The 20,822-nt window shown below is 41.7% G+C and overlaps 1 protein-coding gene across 1 annotated transcript in view; it reads left to right on the top strand.

Moving 5' to 3' along the window:
- The first annotated feature begins 10,183 nt into the window (after positions 1-10,183).
- RAP1B (RAP1B, member of RAS oncogene family) overlaps positions 10,184-20,822 on the top strand; it is a 34,810-nt gene continuing 24,171 nt past the window's right edge. Inside the window, exon 1 of the mRNA XM_071423464.1 lies at positions 10,184-10,373. The gene's annotated coding sequence lies outside the window, so the exon portion shown is untranslated. The remainder of the gene's footprint in view (positions 10,374-20,822) is intronic.

Raw genomic sequence — 20,822 nt, 5'->3', positions numbered from 1 at the left:
TTTTAGTTAATTTTCTCCTGGTAAATAAGTACCACTAGCAATGGCTAGGATGTTGATACAATCCTTTTATGATCTTTCTCATCACATACAATTTATACACAATTGTAATTATTATTATTACATAGCCCCATATAATAATTGCATATGATATAGATATGTGTTAGTATATGTATGATGTTGTTACAATAATGTATTGTGTAATAATATATTAATTTATATAAACAGTTGTATAAATCAATGGTAAATATTAGTGTATATATTATTTGATACATATATACACAAGTCAGTGATGGGTACTTTGACACAGAATATCACAGTCTGAGGCACATATTAATAAAAATTTGAGGAATAAGAAAAAGGACTTGTGGTAGAGATATTCTATCAATATTGTTAATGATAAAGTATTTTTGATGACAAGTTAGAATAAAACTACCCAAAAAAAGAAAATAGTAATCAACAATCAAGCTATATTTTCTTTTCTTTCCCCTCTAGAATGACTTTGATTTTTTACTGTATTCAGATAGATTCCAACATATTCAGGAACTGTCACCAGACCACTTGTCATTCATGGGGAAGTATAACAGAACTTGTATATTAGTAAATGAAACAGGACCATCTGATATTGCTAGTATAATATCAGCACCTTCTATTTAATTTAGATGCAATTAATCTGGAAGGACAGCAAGGTCCCAAGAAACCAAATTTCCCTAGTTTTACACAGCAGAAATAGATGCAATTTACTGGAATAGTGACCTCATTTATGTGGGACAGACCTTCCAGTTGGAATTTCCAAGCACCCCAACACTTCCATTTCACCAAGCTTCCTACAGGGTATATACATATCTATTTTCTGTGCTGGAGTTACATGAGCTGTGAACTGCAGGTGTAGTGACACAGCGAGCACAGCCTCTGCACTTGAGGAAGGAGAATATCAGGACATTTATGAGAAGATTGGGGTGACATATGCAGGAGGACAAGATGATGGATGTGTAAAAAGGAACAAACACACTGAAGATATGAGAGGCAAAGAAGGTCATCTTCAAAACATTCCTTGGCAACAACATGCAGAGAGGGCAACCACAAAGTCCCAGCTCCAGTGGAGTTATCGACCAGTTTTGAATCCATGTGGTGGCTCTGAATGGCTTACAAGTTCCTGACTCCCTGGGTTTGTTGGCTGTGATGACTGCAGGCACAGGGATGGTGGCTTTGAAGAGCTGCTGAGCTGGGGAGGGCTGATACCTACCGGGGATGCCTCTGCTGAGTGTTGCAACATCCTAGTGCCACCCTCAGCTGCTGGCAGCTGTTGCTGGCACTAGCCAATACTCAGGCATAAATAAATGTCTTTTACTGTCTCTGCATGAGGTATTCAAACACAAAAAAGGGCAGGTAACTCCCTAGCCTATAAAGCTGCTGTGAATATATTGACATTTAACTACTGTGACTTAATCAAGATTTGTAAATGCATTAAAATGAGCAAGTGATACACTCAGTGTCAATTAAAACAAGGGGATGACACAGCACTGAGCTGATACTAGCCAAAGATATTTCTTGATGATCTCAAAACCACACCTATCTACTGCTGATGCTTGGGGCACATTATTTCCATAGGCTCAAACAATTAGAGATATCTTTCTGAATGATGTTTATCTAACACTGCTTTCTTCACAGTAAAGACTGTTAATGCAGCAGTTGAGCAACTCCAGGAAGGCACAGTTATCCTGAGATAATCAGGAGCCTGAGGGCTCAGAGGCAGTCATCTGTGTTCTCTGCCCCAATTTCATCGGTATATTAAATTTGAAAAACCCCTCTATGTTAATACATCATGAAGGTCAAACATTGCATTGCAAAGAAGGGTGGAAATTCAAAAATAGGATTCCCAGAGTAATTCTAACTAAATGTTTACATGTATATAGGTACAGTGCATTATCCCAAATATTATTATGTTGTCACTGAAAAGCCATTAGACTGCAGACAAATCGTTAGGAAAATGCTGTCTCAAAATTGTGCATTTGTTTTTTTGCCTACATGTATATTTTCATGAAGTGCGTGGGTAAGCAAATAACCAAATCAATTTCCCTTTGGAGATGTATTTAAAAATTTTGTAATTCACTTACATATTATGATATTGCTTATATGGGAGGGCAGAACTGAGGTTCATCTGTCCATCTTACAAATTCCATGTAACTACATGGAACCTGTTTTATGTAATACTGGCACCAAACTACAGGCCACTGAGTATATAATATGTTTTTAATTGTCTTTTAGGGAAATTGTAGTTTCCATATAGGTTCAGCTGGCAAACTTTTTGCCAGTGATACACTCTGAAAGAAAATGGGGCTGAGATTTATTAGCTATGTTTAGGATTCCTAATTATGAACCAAGCTGCCTTGGACATATACTAGCAAACCTGGAACAAGCTGTAACAAGCTGACAGGAATCTATATGACAGAATGGTTCATGACTCTGTTGTGCACAGGTAGCTTATTATAGAGCATTAAAAAATATATCCCCAGAGTGTAACTTGGACAGGCTCAGCTTTTCATCATGGGTGTGGTGTATGTGGCATCTGACTGACTGCCCCCCCTACACTGGCATCTGAGAAAGCCATCTAATCACACTTGGGCTGGATAAGCAAAAATCCTGTGTAGGCAAAATTCTGAGAATTACTGGCCCTGTGAGTTGTTGACACTCAGTGTTCTCTGTACATTAAATACTGTGGGCAGTTGTGTTCGCTTTCTGGGGTCCATGTGCCTTTGTGAACAGCCTAAACCATGCACAGAATATTTCTGAGAACTAAAATACAGTGTTATGCCTAGAACAGGGCCGATATAGGGAGAGTAGGAAATGGGCTAACTTGGGAAAGCCTGAAGCACCTCAGAATTTCTTCTTTAAAAGGAAGGATTACCCCCTGAGGACTTTTCCTCCATTACTGAATGCCAGAGGCAGAAAAAAATCACTTAATTGATAAAAAGCTATTCGCAAGAACTGGTTATCTACAAGGCACTGCTCTTTCCCTGAATCTACTGTTATGTACCAGAATTGTTAATAACAAGGTACTAATCTAAGAGTGATTTCAGGCAAAAAAAGCAACAGTCCTCTCTTTATAACACTGAAGGAGCATTAAAACATGCAGTAAGAGTAAATGCTGATCTCTGAGCATAAATTTCAGTATTGTAGTGGATGAAAGAAAATTTAAATATCATTTTGAAGTTGATTATATCACACAACTCCACCCTAGAACTAACTTGAAGTCTTTAAAATACCATCTTAAAGCAAAAAGGGAGACAAGATAAAAGATAAAGAGAAGAAGGGGGAAAGGAAAACTTGCCATTTTATAAAATAATGGGATTATGTAGAATAAAGGATAGACACAATTATAGGAATTAGAGAAAGACAGCATGAAACCCATTACTTGAATTCATTGTGGCCTCATTAGGGTCTGAAACTCATATAATTTGATGTTTTTTAAGGGAAGAGTGGAAAAGGAAAAATGTACATAACAACAAAAATTAGAAAAAACAGGGAGGAAAACTAACCATTCAGGTGTCAACACCATTAAAACAAATTAGAATTTTTATTTAATGTCATATCATTACAATCATGGCCCTGCGTCTTCTTTAATTTGAATTGAATTTGGAAATGCCACACAGGGGACACCAACAGGCTGCACAACTAGCATAGCCCATGGAGTATCACCTTAGCATGTGAAACACAGCACCAGGGCAACAGGAGTATCATTTGCACAGAAGGAAATGCAACACCAGGGCAACAGCTTCCATTCTGTCCCTGTCTTTGGTAGTGATTCACAGGCCTCCTCTACACCAGCCTTCTCTGAATGTTAAAATCCTGTCTGGAGTTCAAATTTTATGCGCTTGAGGTTGAAACAGAAGATTCTGTGTAGTGCAGAGGCAATTAAAAGTCTGGGGACTTCTGGATTTCTAGGAAAGGGAGAGGATAGCATTTTAATTTCAAATGCATGTTTTTATTGATAAAAAGTGAATATAACAACAAAGATAACTTATGTGAACAGGATATTGTGAAATCTTCAATTTGAAGTTCAACAGAACTGCATAGTACAGCAGAAGTAAAATGAAAGTATTCATAAAATAAATCTATAGCACAGATCTTCTATTCAGACTTCCAGGACAGTTAAGGAACAAGAAGGAATTAGACCCCTGAGTCCTTCTAAAGGTGACAGCAGAAAGGGGCAAATAGGTTATAGGCCTACTGGCTGATCAACCACCCTGAAAGTCGGGCTAAAGGGAAGCAAACAAGCTGCAGAGTGCAATGAGAGTGAGCAAGAGGAGGCAGAGTGGGGCATCACTGCACAGATCTGATGCCATCGATTATCACTGCACCCATACCACCCGAAAAAACATCTGAACTTTTCCAGATCAGACTGTGAACAGATATAACAGCCTGTGCCAGATGTAATGTCTTATCTGGAGATGGTTTGAATATATGCACTTACTCAAAATCAATATTTTCCTGGTTTTACACTGGTTATTTAGAGGATACAAAATTTCACTAAAATATTTTCTTCTAACTATAATACAGACCATTGGATTAGTAGTAAACACTTTAATGAAATTACTATTTCAGAGGTTTGCAATTTATGAACTTTTTAAGAAAGAAGTAAACCAGAAACTTTAAAAGAAGAAGTAAACCAGCTAAAAAACCCACAATGCATTCATTCTGAAAAAACCAAAAAATAATAACGAAAAAATTAATCTGCTTTTTGGCTAGTTTTAAGAGGCAAGGAATATGTTTATTCCTTGGTGTAGACTTTAACTATACTCATTAAGACCTCTGTCATGATTGTAACATGTTTCAGTAACAGTTTTCATGGCCAGAGGAAAGATATGGAAGAACAAGGCCACAGGTACAAAGAAAGCTAAGAAGAAAATGATCTAGCAAAGTTATGAAATAAATTCTCCTTTCTGTGCTGTACATTTTGTTTTTCTAACCAAACTGAGTACCAAAAGTAATGAACTACTAATGTAAATAATTATTTTCCCATGAATGCTTTTGGCCCATTGTGTTAATTAAGGCTTGATTCTGAAGCAGACAGAAACAAAAAATAAAGCAATGAAAACTCACTTCCATATCTATGTCAGTGTAAATTCCTGTATTCATTGGGATATAATTCGGCTGCTAGGGAAAGCAGGACAAAAACACTGAGTATTTTTAGGCCTGTCATTGTTAAATATATTTGTTCCTGTCTTAATATTGACATGAACCAGAAGTGAATATATATTTTAAATATTGCACATCCCTCAAGGGCTGAATTTAGGTCCTGGTTTAAAGCTCATTAAAATCAACAGGAACCTTTCTTCTGTCTCCAGCAGTCAGAATCTGGATATAAATGAATATGCTAGAAACAAGTAGCAATGAAAAAAAAATCAAAGAACAAAAGAAGGGTACACTAGTCAAAGTGTTGTTACTGACATTCAGTTATAATTATAAACACGTTTTTACGAAGTAAAAATTCTGCACTTTCATGCTTCCATAAAGCAGAACGAAAAGTTTCTACTTTCCCCATACTTGATAGCACTACCACCATGGACCCAGTGCTTTCTTTGATCAGGCTGTTCTATTTCGCTCAATGCATTATTCTGAAATACCTGGTCATGGTGTGAAGAAGGACATTGTTGGGAATAGTGCTGAGTTATAAATGAGGAAACTGTTGGTTTACAACTTTATACTGACACATTGTGATCAGTCATCACAATGCCATTGCACCCAGCCCTTTTATGGAAGGCTTTGAAGAACTATCCAGGTATCACAGCAGCTGGTGATTCAGAAACTAGCAACCTCCTTTCTGCATCATGCACTGCTAGAAGTGTTCTCCTGGAAAAGCAGGGAAGTGAAACTTCTGAAGCTTTGAAACTGTGAAAATTTGTGTGTGACTTTCAGCTTTTCTGGAGAAAAACAGACACCCATATCCTGGACAGATTCTCCTCCAGGTAATTACATTCATTCTCTAGTTTCAAGTAGATACATTATTCTTAATTTACACTTTTAAAGCACTTATGTTGCTCTGACAATCTTGTTCCTTATCTGATGAGCTGGTTGTCCAAAGCAATTTTTAAAAGTATTTTCCACAGAGGATAAAATAAAGTAGGCTTTTCCTTTTACTAAATGAATCCTAATTTTTAAGAGTTTAAATTCCTGAGCTCGGGACATTTTCTTGAATTCCTCTGCAATTCAGAGTACCGTGCTTTCACAACAGCTATGTTGTGAAACAGCTATTCCTTGCTTTATCTGAAGTAACTGCAGTGATATAAGAGTAGTCTCCCAAAGACAGAAGAAAACAGATTAAAAAATTAGATCCCTGTAAATAAATGCTGACATTTACAGTTTAAATTGCAGTAGTGCCCATTGCCTGTTCTTCCCCAGATTAAAAAAACAATGGCAAATTTTGCACCTCAAAGCAGTTATCACTGGGTAGGGAAGGAGACAAATCACAAGATAAAGGGAGGACTATATTGTATGAACAAATAATAGGATTTTGGCCAAGGATAAGGAAAAGGGCTAGTTCAGTAAGAGATTTTTGGCAGATAAATTGAAGAGTCATGGAGCATCACTTAGAGATAAGAAAAAGCATTAACTCAAGATGGTTTGGAGGAGAAAGAGGAGCAAAGTGACAGAATTTTCCTCAGCAATGAGGTAAACACCTGGAAAGTGAAAAAAAAAGTTGAGAAAAAAGTCTCCATATTAAGTTTCAGTCAAGCTTGTGATTAAACCAATGTTTAAACACCTTTGAATTAGCAAACAGCAATACATCAAGAAGATGCAATGAAGAGACATTAAGAAGCAGAACTGCATAATGGAAGCTATGTCTGAAGGGAAGATGATGAACAAGTAGAGCTCATAATTACCAGGTGAAAAACCTCAGGCTGAAGCTGTATCAACAGATACAAAGACACAGAGAAATTGCATTGAGTCTGGAGGGGAAGACACATCCCTGAAACATCTCAAGGTTCTATCCAGACAGACAGGTATTCCCACTCTGTGTGACTAAATCTTCTGAGTATGGAGAAATAACAAATGAAAATCATGTTGAAGGATACAGAATGAAAAAAAAAAATCTCACATATCTATGTCACAAAAACATGTTATTTTTCTTTAGTGCTGAAGAAGCTTTCTCTAATTGTTCTCATGATCCAAAGCACATTCTAATCTAGTGACCATTCTTTGCTGGAACAGCTGAGGTGTAGAGCTATGAATTGATCCCTTTCAGTCCATTCCTCTTAAACGATGAGAAATTTACTTTCCCTCTGAAAGCAAAGCATCCTATTAGGATTTACCAAATGGTGTTTCTTTTTCCTTCATGACAAATTTCTAGAAAAGCTCACAGCTAGCTGGCATGCAGCCAGCACTGTATTTCCTGGCACCACATACCCTTTTAACTTTAGAGTTTGCTGGCACAAGCCAGATCTGCATTCTGTCCCAGAGATGGCTGTGTTTCAGCAGTAATGAAACTGCAATACACATAGTGCCACATTCTTCACTCCAACACCCATGCAGTCCCAGTGAAAACAATGCAGGCAAAGTTAGGAAAATTGCATGGAGGTGACCAAGGCTGCCCTGCCAAGCTTTTGTTAAAGAATCATTAAAAAAATATGACTTTGTTTTCCCCAAATAATCTATCGACCCCCACCTTACTCCCCCACTAGTTCCACTGAACTTTTTAACAAGATTTGTCAGTATTTTCCTCCTCATCTTGCATGAGGAAGATCTTCATGAGGGGATCTTCTACATCCTCTTGTTCCTCACAAGAGCCATGACATTATCAGATGGCTCACTGTGTTAGTGATGAGCAGACTGAACTACCTCCAGCTAAGCACTGGTCATTGAAATAAAAGGGTTTTGAAGTACATGCAGGCAACTGGCAAATTGGGAGACAGAGGTTACAGCACAAAGGACGTTACAGTGCTTTAGAAAGGTCTATTTGATGTTAAGATTCATGTGCATAAGCAGGTCTCTACTGCTTTTTGTTCAGTAAACAGGCAGCTGAGTATTTGACCTTCTTCTTTTAAAATTCCAGATCAATGCTCGGCATGAGCAGGCCCACTAAAGCAAGCTGATGTGTCTGTGCTGTTCCTATTAAACACAACATCACTGCAGCCACATCCTCCTCATTTCACCCAAAATCCTGGTTCTCTGGGGAGTTGCTCTATCACAGGGAAACCTCAGCACTTGTTCAGCTGCCTGAGGTAGAAACTCTGAGCAAGCTGAGCAGAACAAGCCCTGGGAAGTACTGGGTGAGTATGCCTTGTAAGCACACCAATTGCTCTTTGCCAGTCACACTGATATGAGTAAAGCTGGTTTAAGAATTGAGCTGAGGATTAGCTAGATGATTCATAGGAAAATCCAAAATTAAGGGTCCAATTTACATTTAAACTATGTGGCTGAGAGAGTTGGGGAGAGGGAACACTTGGTCTCTTGCTTAGAATGAATCCTAATTGCCTATTTCTTCTGGCTACAGTGATCAATCTCCAAACACGTCTATATTAAGCAAACCATATGTTTATATATGTGTATATACACTTCTTGTAAAATACTAAGGTCCAGTTACCCCTATGTGAAACTCAGAACACCAGGATCTGTTCGCAGAGGTTTACTCAAGACCCCCAAAGGCCACCTTCCTCTTTTCTTATTGTATTGCAAAGAGGAGGATTTGCCCCAGATATAAAACATATATTTTTATGGAACATATTGTTCTATAAAACACAGAACGATTAAAGGCACACTGTAAAATACTATTACATTAATGACACGTATCTGTTCCTGGAACACTGCAAGGCAAGTTATTTGTGATTAACCTAGTTCACTGAAGAAAGTTGTGAGGGCTGAGGATATTTATCTTTGTTCTTTTCCTCTGAATATTTCTGGTGCTGATAACAGTATCTAGTGACAGAAAAAATAAGAACACAAGTATTTTTCTGTCTGGTGAGCTAATATGCTACACAGTAGCAATAATTGCATGAAATGCTCTTCTTATTTTCACTTGAAAGGCTGTGTTTCACCTATTCATCTCATTAATGATTTTTGTCCTGCATAGGATGTTTCTTTTGCTTAGAAAGGACTGGTTTCTATGGACTTGATTTCTCACAACCAGAGCTCTCTTGCATTATCCATCATTTACAGGGATTCATTATCAAAGGACTGCACACGAGTTTAAGCTGTAAAAGACCAAGAGATTTGTCTGGACTTTGGAAGAGATTTTATGACATTCAGGATTTGGCAGCAACACTGTAAAAGAAAAATATTTTTTGAAGTGTGTTGCTTTCTGGATGCCTTGAAGTCTTCCCTACCAAGGGCAGTTCATTTCCCTGGTCATCCTGTGACCCTGCTCTGAGCTTTAGCATCTCCCACAGATTCGCTTGAACTCATATGGGCTCCCTTTTCTATCTCTGTCCTACAAACAGAAAGCCACTGCTTCCTCCACACCCACTCTCCTTGCCAGAAGCCTCACTGCAACTTCCTGTCAGTTTTATACACGCTTGTGCAAGTGTGGAAGTGCCGTGGACTTCCTCAGAGCACAAGTTTGGTCTGAAAGCACAACGTTAACTCTTTACTTACTCAGTGTTTCCTAGAAACATCAATGCTCATTTAATCTTTATCAGCTAAACCCTTTGTAACTGGAAAATATAGGTGACATCGGGGGGACGGGGGAGAAACGTGATTTGCATATTTTAGGACTGAAATAACAGAAAAGCTAATACGGTAATTTTTTGCAGGCACTGGAAATCCTGCTTTGTATCGGCAAGAATAATGATAAGACTTTTCACATCCAGAGGCATAATGGTCCACATAAAACCAGCAGTATGCGGCATCTCTGAAACACCCTTGACTAGTGGATCTCAACACCTTTTTAGAAACGCAGGAAATAGTGCGCTGGCATTTACTCTTCCAGCTCTTTACGTTCTTAATTAACTTTAAGCAACCATGCTGTGCTTTCGGCGCACCTTTGAGCGGTGACTAAGCCACGGCTCCCAGCTGGAGCGCACAGGAGCTCGGGCGAGGGGCGGCGTTCCGCCAAGGAAACCCCGGCCATCCCGGCCCCCTCAGCCCCGGCCCCGCCACCCCCGGCCCGGGGCGGGGCGGGGCGGCCGAGCGCGTGCGCGTGCGCGGGGGGCGGTGCGCGGGGTCAGCCCTCCCCGTGCCCGCCCCTCCCTCCGCCCCCGCCGCGCCAGAGCGAGGCTGGGCGTGCGGCGTCACGGCGACGGCCCCGAGCCGCGCCCCGGCACAGGCGGCGAGCGGAGCGCAGCGGAGCCGAGCGGAGCGCAGCGGGCGCGGCGCAGCGGGATCGGCCGGCGAGGCGGCGGCGGCGGCGCGCGGTCGGCGGGGAGCGGAGGCGCTGTCCGGTGGGTTGCGGAGGGCAGCGCGGGCCGGGCCGCGCCGCTGTGGCGGGGAGCGGCGTGGCGTCTCTGGTACAGGTGGCGGGGCGGGGTGGGGTGGGGGCGGCGGCGAGAGGGGGGTGGCGGCGGCGACGGCGACGGCGGGGAGCGGCGCGCTCCGAGGAAAGGGGCACCAGCCCGGAACATGGCGGAAGTGGAACCGGGAGCCGCCGCCTCGTCCGGCCTCAGGCGTGGTGGGACCCCGAGGGGGTGGGGGGAGCGGGGCGCTGAGGGGCAGCCGTCGCGGTCGGGCCCAGGGCTCGGCCCTGCCGTTCGCCGCCGCCCCCCGGCCGCCGGTCCCCGTAGCAGAAGTTGGAGCGGAAGCGGAAAGTTGTAACCCCGCGGGTCGGGGCCGCGACGTGGGGCCCGGACGGCCACGGGGAGGGGCGGGCGACGCCCGGCGCGGCCCCGCCGCGGGCGGGGAAGGGGACGGTGCCCGGCGGCCGCCGGCGTTGTCAGCGGGAAGTCCGAGGCGAGCCCCACCTAGTCCGGCCGCGGGAGAGAAGCCGCTCGCTCTTTCCGGCCGGTGCGTGGGGGCGAGGCGGGGGGGTCAGGCCGGGCGCGGCCGGCCGGGGCAGCCCGCCGGGGCTGTGCCTGGGGGGGCCACGGAGCGGGACAGGCAGCCAGCGCGGGGGCCTGCGAGTTCCCTTCCTGCTTACCGCAAAATGAAAAGGAAATGACAGGGATGTTCGCCTCGTCTAAACGCCCCACCATCACCCGTGTCAAAGCAAATGGAAGAATTTGACTGACACTTCCTGCGCCAAACCCGTTTACTGAGCCTGAGGTCCTGGTACCCTTCTGCGTGCGTTAGTGAAGAGGTGGTAGAAGGAAAACAAAGTTTGCAGAGGGGAGAATAAAACCAAATCTGCCTGTTCTCGCATTGGCCCTAGATTACAGAAGAGGATGAGAAACCAAGGTTTTTGCAAAAAAGAATAGCATGTTTTTACTCCTGTTTCCATCTTGAAGGCATGGATTATGCTGCTCAGAGTAAATGAAACAAAAAAAGGGAAGTCTTTCTCTGTACTGCTTTGGGATACAATAGTACAGTTCCAAGACAGAGGGTATGTCACAGATGCCCAGGTTGAAAATCATACAGGTTCTGTATGTGTTCTTGCATTTAGATGTTTTGATTAATGTAATTGTAATTTTTCGCATATAACAGCTACATCTTACCCCGGCATGAGATGTGTAGATAGTGTATGACAAAGACTTTTCAGTACTCTTTCCCAGTGAAGTATATGTTGAAATTACTCTTATAAGGAAAGGAGTCAAGAAATACTCTTCCTTTCCGTGAATTATAATTAAAGGGCAGTGAAGCAATCACATTACCTTTAAGAATAACCATTCAAAACCAAGTGTATTTCCCTTTGGAAAGAGTCTCTTATCTCTTGTGAAAAACTTGGATCATTATTTAAGTTATTACCTTTTGCATGGCTTGCCTTGATAGTAAAATCATAAGCTTTTGGGAGGGGAAAAAACCCAAGCAAACTTGGTAGAGTTGAGTATTTAAATTTTTATTATTCATTGCATCTTTTTTTTACTCTTCCTCAAAATCTATGCTGTAGACTTCATTCTAGATAAAAACGAACCTAGTGAATAGTGGGGTATACTTGTACTATTCACATTAAAGGCTTTGCAAAAATAAACTGACTAATTAGATGTGATGTTTTATTCCTTTGGTACATGTATGTTTCAGGGATGCTTCTTGTAGTGTTATGAGCTACTTCAGATTTAACTTAGAGCTGTAGTGTAAAACCGTATTATTTTCTGTACCCAAGTAACTGAGTTTGGAATTACGCTGTGCAGTGTAAGTGCCATGTATTTTTTTTGCAATGAAGATGATCGTACTTGGAGCACCTATCTGCCTAGGGGTGAAATCTGCAAAACAGAGTTGAAAGACCAAAAAAAAAGTAAAGCCAGAACTTATATATGGGGGGGGAAACCTAATGGACTTTTTACTGTCTGTACCTGTGCTTCTATTACTATATATGTGCACCAAATAAGTTTTCTGAGCGGAATTAAAATTGTGCTATTTTGTTCCAAAGCTCTCCTGTAGGACAGTTCATCAAAAATAAATCTGAAGTGAGCCATGACAGTTCTTTTTGTGCTGTGCCAGTTTTTGCAGAGTAAAACTGACTGTCTTTTTAATTGAGAGCCTTTCTGGAGCAGAGGCAAACAGATGGGAATCTAGGTGAGGGCCTACAAAAGGAGAAAGAAATTGCTTTCCATGGCTGAGGAAGGAAGTGTGCTGAAGGCTACACTGTAGCTTGTGATCTCACAGTAAATGTGACAGGGAACTAAAATAAACAGTTGTCCACCTATCATCTGGGATGTGGGAAGTGCAAGAGTCACAGAAGTACTTGAGTACTTGATGCTTACTGCTACCGTGCCAATGCTGTCATGCACAGAGCTCTGCTCAGGGTTAGGTACAGAGAGGTGCTCTTAAGGATAAGAATATCTTGCTGATAAAAACGGGCACTCTTGTCCTTGGGTGTATGCTGAGAGGGTCGGCTCTCTTATGAATTGGCCTTTCTAAGTAATGCTTAGATGGCTTTCAGATACCTCGCTGACATTTGAGAGTGTTTGTCAGGTTAGGCTCCAGTTGGGAGTTTTAATCAAAATTGCTCCCTTAGTAGAACAGATCACTCAGCACGAACTGTGCGACACAAGTCCGTGTTTAGCTTGTGGTTGTGAGTGCTGCCACTCCTTTAGCTCAGAACTAATCCAAAAGCAGACCAAGTGCACTGTGTGGTGTCAGTGTGCTGAATCCCTGCTGAGTTGGGGCAGACTTCTGCTGTGTTCTGTTGCATCTAGGTCAGGTACAGGGATATTTTAGACAGCCTCCTTGCTCAGGGAGATGAAAGGAGTATCTACAGTAACTACACCTTCATATATCAAGGCAAACTTTGTTTTCCTGCTCAGATGTGGTTAAGATGGTATGTTTCTATTTTTCTTGCATAAAGCAGGGGAAAAAAGAAGTGTTTTTGTACTTGAATGCGATTAATAGACATGTTCTCAAGCTGAGTTTTCAAAGTTGTTTAACAGTTGAGTGTAGTAGATCTGTAGTATCTTAGGGTATCTAATGTATGGCTTTTTCCTTAAGGCCTGTCATGCGTGAGGCAACTGGGTGAGACAGGCATAGTAGAGGTAATATTTTAGTGAAGTTATGGCAGTCTGCTTGTAGTAGGCAAATGCTATTTCGACAAAGTCAAAGACCTTGTCTGCTCGTACAGACTGTTTCTTCATGAAGGAGTTGAATGAGGTTACCTTCAAAAGCAGCAGAAGGTTATGGCTACTGGAAACTCTCATTTCTCAAGCTTTAGAATGTGTAAAGAAACATTGTAACAACTAAAGTGAAAAAGTTTTTTATTTTTCTGTGTGCCTGCTCATGCCTGCTGTTGTGAGTTCCTGACGTACTCATACTGCATGTTCTTCTCTCTTCTAACAGCAAGGAAAGGGAGGAAGGCTGTAAACACCAGGTTGGAAATCTGCCTATTAGGCAGGCAATTTTTGAAATATAAAATTAATTATTTGGGGGCCCTCTAGCTATTCAGGATGCTTCTTTTTCAGGAGCAGTGTTTTAATAGTGATTTTTACTACTGAAGCAGTAGAGTGAAAGTCACTGTCAGGCCCTAGAAATATGTGTGTTATAGAATTACAGAAACTTTTTAGAGGTGAACCAGGAAGAAGAGGAGGCATTTGACATTATTTTGTACACTGTCCCAGTCAGCACTCTATAGTTATTAATCTAAGGACTTGATGTTATTTGAAGTAAGTCCTGGCTATGCAGCTACAACAAGAGACTGCCGAGTAAGTCCACATGGTTAGCTCATTCCTGACCAAGGGAGAAAGGCTAGACCATAGTGCAGGGGTAGGACAGCCTAGCCCTTCTCATGGATTGGTGTTTTCATCCTGTGCCAGACAAGCAACATCTCATGTTTCTCCCCAGCTTGAAATTCTCTTCAGGAAATCTGTACTTTCTTAGATCACTTGGTATCATTCCTGCAGCTGTTGCAACACAGGAAGCTGGCCTAAATCTGAATGACTTGACCAGGTCTTCAGCAAAATGGATATTGTGTGACACTGTTACTCACTCATGAAATAATTTCCAATGTATCTCTAATTGTAGAGCTGTGAGAAACCTTAAATGATTACTTTTTGGGCAGTATTGAGGACCTGGAACAGGATAACAGTTCATTTTTATAACTGAAGACAAAGCAAGGCTCTGTCATTCTTTTTTTTTTTTTTCATAGAAACTCAGGAGAATGTGTTCTTTGCATCAAGATTTGTTGACATTGAAGTGACTCTTACAAGCTTTAATAATAGCAGTTATTACCTAATTTCAGTAGGTAATCTGGATTAAAAGAAAATATGTACTTCGGCATGTCTATTAGTATGGCTTACTCTATATATATAATGGCTTACTCTATATATATAATGTGACATTGTCTTCAGTTAAACTGAAATAATTTGTCAACACACATAGTCCCTGCAACTTTCTTTTTGTTTTTCTGCATTAGTTGTCTTAACTTTTGAAGTCTTGTCCTATTTTTTCCCACTCACAGTCTCTGTTTCTGAAAGCTAGCCAATTGTGCCTTCACTTGTTTTTATGTCTGCATTGAAGAAAAGTTTCTTAAAAGCATGCTTCGTATATCAGGAGGAAGCAAAAAAGTCAGTACTAGCACGTCTCTGTCAAGGATGAGTTGCAGACACTTGTGAGTTATCTATGTGGAGTTCAGAGGGGACGTACAGGAGATAGAAGGAGAACCTGTCACTAGGAGTGGCACTTCAGCACTACAGAAGTGAAAGCGGTTTTGGTAATTGCAGAGTCAGACCAGCTACTTTGATTTTCTTTTTTTAGCAGTTTCATGTATGGTCAGTATTTTTTATTTGAGATGAACATTGGACTACATGACAACCCAGATAACAGTGATTGTTAGGTTGTGAAACTGTACAATCCCTGTTTGCAGTTAATCAAATTTTTATAACACTTGGTCTAAGACCTCCCCTAGAAGTGATTTGTTAGAAGACTAGTGGAAAGTTGCAAACTGTTGCAGAAGGGTAAATTGGAATGTGGAGTGGAAATAATCTCCATTGACGTGGAAGTTACCTAAAAATCTTACTCTCTGCAATACAGTGTTTAGGACTAGATTGATTTATTTATCAGGTGACAATTACTGTTGCTACTGACTTGTGGAAATGTTCAAAGCCAGGCTGGATGGGGCCCTGAGCTGCCTGATCTAGGGGGTGGAATCCCTGTCTGCCTGGCAGAACTACATAATCTCTTAGGTCCCTTTCTACTCAAGCCATTCTGTGTGCCTGGCTGTGTCCAGGTGCGTGCGGGGACAGCCCAACAATGTACAGGAACCTCTGTCACTAGTCTTGTACACATGAAGCAGTTATGGGGGATTGTTAGAATTTGTAAGATGCTGTCAGTAACTCTCCTGTGATCTTTCACCATGAAGCTACCTACAAGGTAACATTCTGATGTACTAATTGACCGTAAATGTAGCCTACTTGGCTTCATATGATTGTGTTTTGGATAAAATATTGCTGAAGGATTTTCTTTTAGTTGGGAGAGTGTATAAATTAATACAGCTTGGCAAAATCTTGACTCTTGCACTTCTGGAGTTATATTTATGTAGTTAGTATGAATAAGGATGTATCATACTGTCTTTTTGTGACTCTTCTGACTTGTTTAAAATGGATATTTGATGGGCAGTAGACATTCTGTGAGTCTGATGATTTTATTACTATTCAGGAGTATTTGTTATTTAGTGTCTGTTGTTTATATTGGTAGAAGCATACAGAAAATGCAGTGTTGTCTTCATGGGTTTTATGATGAGGAGTGTCAAAAATGAGTTTGTGGCAAATGTCAACTCTCCTTCAGAATTCTTACAAATATAATACCAATCCATGGATGAATTTCCAAGGCAGTTTTATATCAACAAGTTCGAGATGCCTTGGACTTGTGTTTTCTGTGAGCTGTTATGTTCAAAAATCTAACCCTCTACCAAGATAACTTAATTTCAGAATGTGCCATGCTTCTAGAAAGTGATGCCAAATTGTCATCAAATTGTCACTTGGTGGAATCAAAGAGACTGTAGTAGTCCTGTGGCATCAAGGAGCACTGAAGAGGCAAGAATAGCTAGCTGACTGTCATGCTGGAGAATATCACTCTTCCATTTTTCTGATCTATCTTTTTTGACTTAGTAGCAGATTAGATGGGATTTCACCAAAGAAGAGACCCCCTGGCACTTAATTTCTTTGGGCATTGGGTGGGTTTGGAGACAAATAAAGAGAAGCTGTAATACTATAATAAGCAAGCACTTGTAGCTAGTTTTTTTTCTGGATGCTTGGTCTTCAAATGTTCTTACTTTTGGTGTACTATTTTCTACTTGCTTTTAAATCTGAATACTAGAGAGGGAAGCAAGCATTTCTGAATTACAGCTATGTATACCTGTACTTACTGTATGTCCTTATATTATTGTTACTTTTTCACCTTTCTTTATATTTGAGCTGCAATTTTTGTTTGCTTATATTTTAATGATCCTCTGGTTTTTGTCCTGATCACCTTAAACCTTTTATTTCAGGAATTGCCCAAAGCTAAATTGAGGTTCAGCCAGAGATCTTGCATAGAAAACTCAAGTGTGGTAGCTGAAATTCTGCAAAGACTGAGAAATTGAAAATGAGGTTTTACAATTAAGGGCTTTAGGCTGCTGTGTATGCTTGTGTTTGGCATCCTTTTGATCTGTGTGTTGCTTTTCATCAAACTCTTAAGAGTAATCTCAGAAGAAGAGTGCTGTATTAATATAAGTACAAATTAGAGTGACAAAGTAAGACTATTTCATGTGGAGCCTGGAACAGAAAGATCTAGTAGGTTGTCCAGTTTTATGCTTGAAGAGCAAAAAAGTCCTGAAGTCCTCCTTTTCTGCTGGAAATCTGGGTCCTGGTTAGCCAGGAAACAGGTGAAGAAGCACCATTAAGTGCACGTTAGTTTGAACATAATTAAGCTGCAGTAACCAATATTTTGAACAATGTGCAGTCTTACTAACTAGTTCTGCTTCTAGCCAGAGGAAGGATCTTAAGATCCAGTTTGCAAAAAAGTTTTTCAAAGACAAATATGTTAATTTGAAAATATTTGTACTTACAGGTAATGCAATTCTTCGGTTACTTAATCTTATTGTGAGACCACTTTTAAAATAAGCTGCAAGTTTCACAGAGGAAACCTGAAAAATAAGCTATAAGTTTCACAGAGGAAACCTGAAGTCTCTCTTCTGAGCTGAATGCTGAATCTGTTGTGGTGGAAGTGAAAATAAGGAATCATTCACAGGCTTGCCTAAGAAGGTTGAAGTCACAGATCACAAGAACCTAAAGAGAGCAAGCATTTGGTAAACTGCAGGCACCTTAAGCAATGTGGGGATGAAAGACTGGTTCCCTCAAGGATAAACTTGCTTCACTGGGACAGTCAGGGCAGACTGAAAAGTCATTCTTCTGCTTGGGCTTTGCCCCAAAACCAAATTGTTTTGAGATGCTTGTATTTAACTTGCTAAAAGTAAAACTCCTCAGTGAAAGATTAAGGATGTAGTGGTGATGCTCATTCAAGTGCTGTGGTGATTGTTTGATTATCATAGCGTAAATAATAGATGAGTCTTAGAAGACAGACGTGCAGATTTTGTTTAGAAAGGTCTGCCCATCCAAAACTCTAGAGTCAATTTTACATTTCAGTAACCTTTGGACATCTTCTGTTACCTTATCAATGTGTTTGATTTGTTGTGGGTTGACCCTGGGTGGACATCAGGTGCCCACCAAAGCTGCTCTCACTCCCCTTCTCAACTATATGGGGTTTGTGTGGCCAAAGTTTGGTAGCATGTAGGCTATAGGACTATCTTTTGTGAGAAGCTGCTAGAAGCTTCTTCTGTGCCTGGCAGATCCAGTCCCTGGTAGTTCCAAAGATGAACGTGCCACTAGTCAAAGCTTGACCAATTAGAAATGGTGGTAATGCCTCTGTGATAACAGATATAGGAAGAAGAAAGAAAAACGAAGTTACTGCACATTTGTAATTGCAGCCAGAGAAAAGCAGGGTGAGAACATGTGAGAGGAGCAACTCTGCAGACACCGAGGTCAGTAAAGAAAGAGAGGCAGGAGGCACCAAAGCTGGGATTCCCCTGCAGCCTGTGGTGCAGCCCATGGTGATGCAGCTGTGCCCCTGCAGCCCATGGAGGACCATGAGGATGCAGAGATCCACCTGCAGCCTGTGGAGGACACCCACACCAGAGCAGGTGGATTCCTGAGAGGAGACCATGAACCCATGGGAGGCCTATGCTGAAGCAGGCTCCAGGCAGGGACTTGCAGACTGATGGAGGGAAGAGCTCCACACTGGAGAAGTGCCTTGGTAGAACTTGTGATCCTATGGGGGACCAATGCTGGAGCAGCCTGTCCTTGAAGGACTGCAGCCCATGGAAGAGTGATCCATGCTGCAGCAGTTTGAGGGGTTCTGTTGCCCATGGAAAGGACTCATTGCAGCCATTTGCAGAGAACTGTTGTAAGTGAGATGGACTCACATTGGAGTAATTCGTGGTGAACTATTTCCTGTGGGAGGGACCCCGTGTTGGAGCTGGGGAAGGACTCCTCTCCCTGAGCAATGGGAGAAGGAACCTGTGATGAACTGACCATAACCCCCATTCCCTTCTCCCTGTGCTTCTGGGGAAGAAGGTAAAATTTAGGAAGGAGGGAGGGGTGAGGGGAAGGTGTTTTAAGGTCTTCTTAAAACCACATTATCCTGCTCTGATTTTGTTAGTAATAAATTCAGTTAATATCTGTAATACCAGCATTTTTTGCCTCTGATTGGATTTGTTGAGTGATCTCTTCTGGTCCTTACCTTAACTCATTAACCTTTCATTATATTTTCTCTCCCTTGTCCAGGGCAGAGGCTTGTGGTAAGAGTCTTTGGTGGGTGCCTGGCATCCAGCCAGGGTCAACTCACTGCAGATAGAAAAAATACAGCATAAGGCTTGTGGGTCAAGATAAGGACAGGGAAGACCTCTTGCCAGTTGTTGTCATGGGGATAAAATAGACTCAGCTTGGGGAAATCAGTTTAATTTATTGCAAATCATATAGGATAAGATAATGAGAAATAAACCCAAATCTTAGTAACACCTTCTTCCCAGGCTGAACTTAGCTCCTAAATTTTCTACCACCTCTCCCTTAGAGGCACAGTGGGGTAGGGAATGGGGGCTACAGTCAGTAGCATGTACGTGTTGTCTCTGCTGCTCCTTCCTCAGTAGGACTCCACACGCTCTTCCCATGCTCCAGTGTGGGGTCTCTCCCATGGGAGATAGTCCTTCACAAACTTCTCCAGTGGCAGTCCCTTCTGGGGGTGCAGTCCTTCGGAAACAAACTATCCCAGCATATCATTCCCATAGTGTTACAGTCTCCTTCAGGCATTTAGCTACTCTGGCCTGGGGTCCTCCATGGGCTGCCAGTGGATCTCTGCTCCACTGTGCACTTCCATGGGCTGCAGTGGGACAGCCTGTCTCACCATGGGCTGCAGGGGAATCTCTGCACAGGCACCTGCAGTACCTCCTCCCCCTCCTTCTTCACTTCACTTTGGGGTCTGCAGAGTTGTTGCTCTTGCATATTCTCACTCCTTTCTCTGCTGCTGTTGTTCCCCTAGCAGTTGACCCCTCCAACCCCCTTCTTACATATGTTGTTCCATAGGTGCTGCTGTTACTAATGGACTCAGCTTTGGCCTCCAGTGGGTCTGTCCTGGAGCCCATCTGGCACTGGAGATGGGGGAAACTTCTGGCAGCTTCTCACAGAAGCCACCTAGCTAACAAAACATTGCCATGCAAACCAAATAAAATTTGACTTGTAGCAAAGCGAGTTTTGAGGTATGACAGGTTTCTCCAGAAAATGGCAAGCTTTTAAGATGCAGAGGAACCAAGAATTACGGTCTAAATATGAACAAGAGTGATCTTAAGAAGATTCAAATACAATCTTGTGGAGACTTGATTAAACAAGTTTAATCCTCATTAATTTGGTAACTCAGTACTAAAGATCTAGTTCATGTAATTGAAAGTGGTGTGGGGATGAGTGTAATTCAAATTCATTTGGTTAAAATTATTCAGTTTTTTGTGTAGGTGTCCTCATGGGAGAGGACATGAGCTCAGGCTTGCAAGTGTGAATTGCTTACCTTTGGTGTTATGCTCCTAACTCACATCTTTCACCTCTTGAAAATTTGTGGCCCATTAAATGAGTTCTGGGGTTGCTAAGGTGCATCAGCTGCTCACAGAGCCTGTATAGAGCTATAGCAGTTCACAGCTTTGCATGCAGATATTAGCTAGAACTTCTTTTTATGTAGGCTGCTGGTTTGTTTTTTGGGTTGGATTTGTTTTGTTGGTTGGGTTTTTTTGG

This window comes from Agelaius tricolor, unplaced genomic scaffold (assembly GCF_023055355.1).
Source record: "Agelaius tricolor isolate 1412-34295 unplaced genomic scaffold, bAgeTri1.0.p SCAF_3, whole genome shotgun sequence".
NCBI lineage: Eukaryota > Metazoa > Chordata > Aves > Passeriformes > Icteridae > Agelaius > Agelaius tricolor.
Note: the sequence above shows the minus strand (reverse complement) of the source record. Positions and strands in the feature narration are given on the sequence as shown.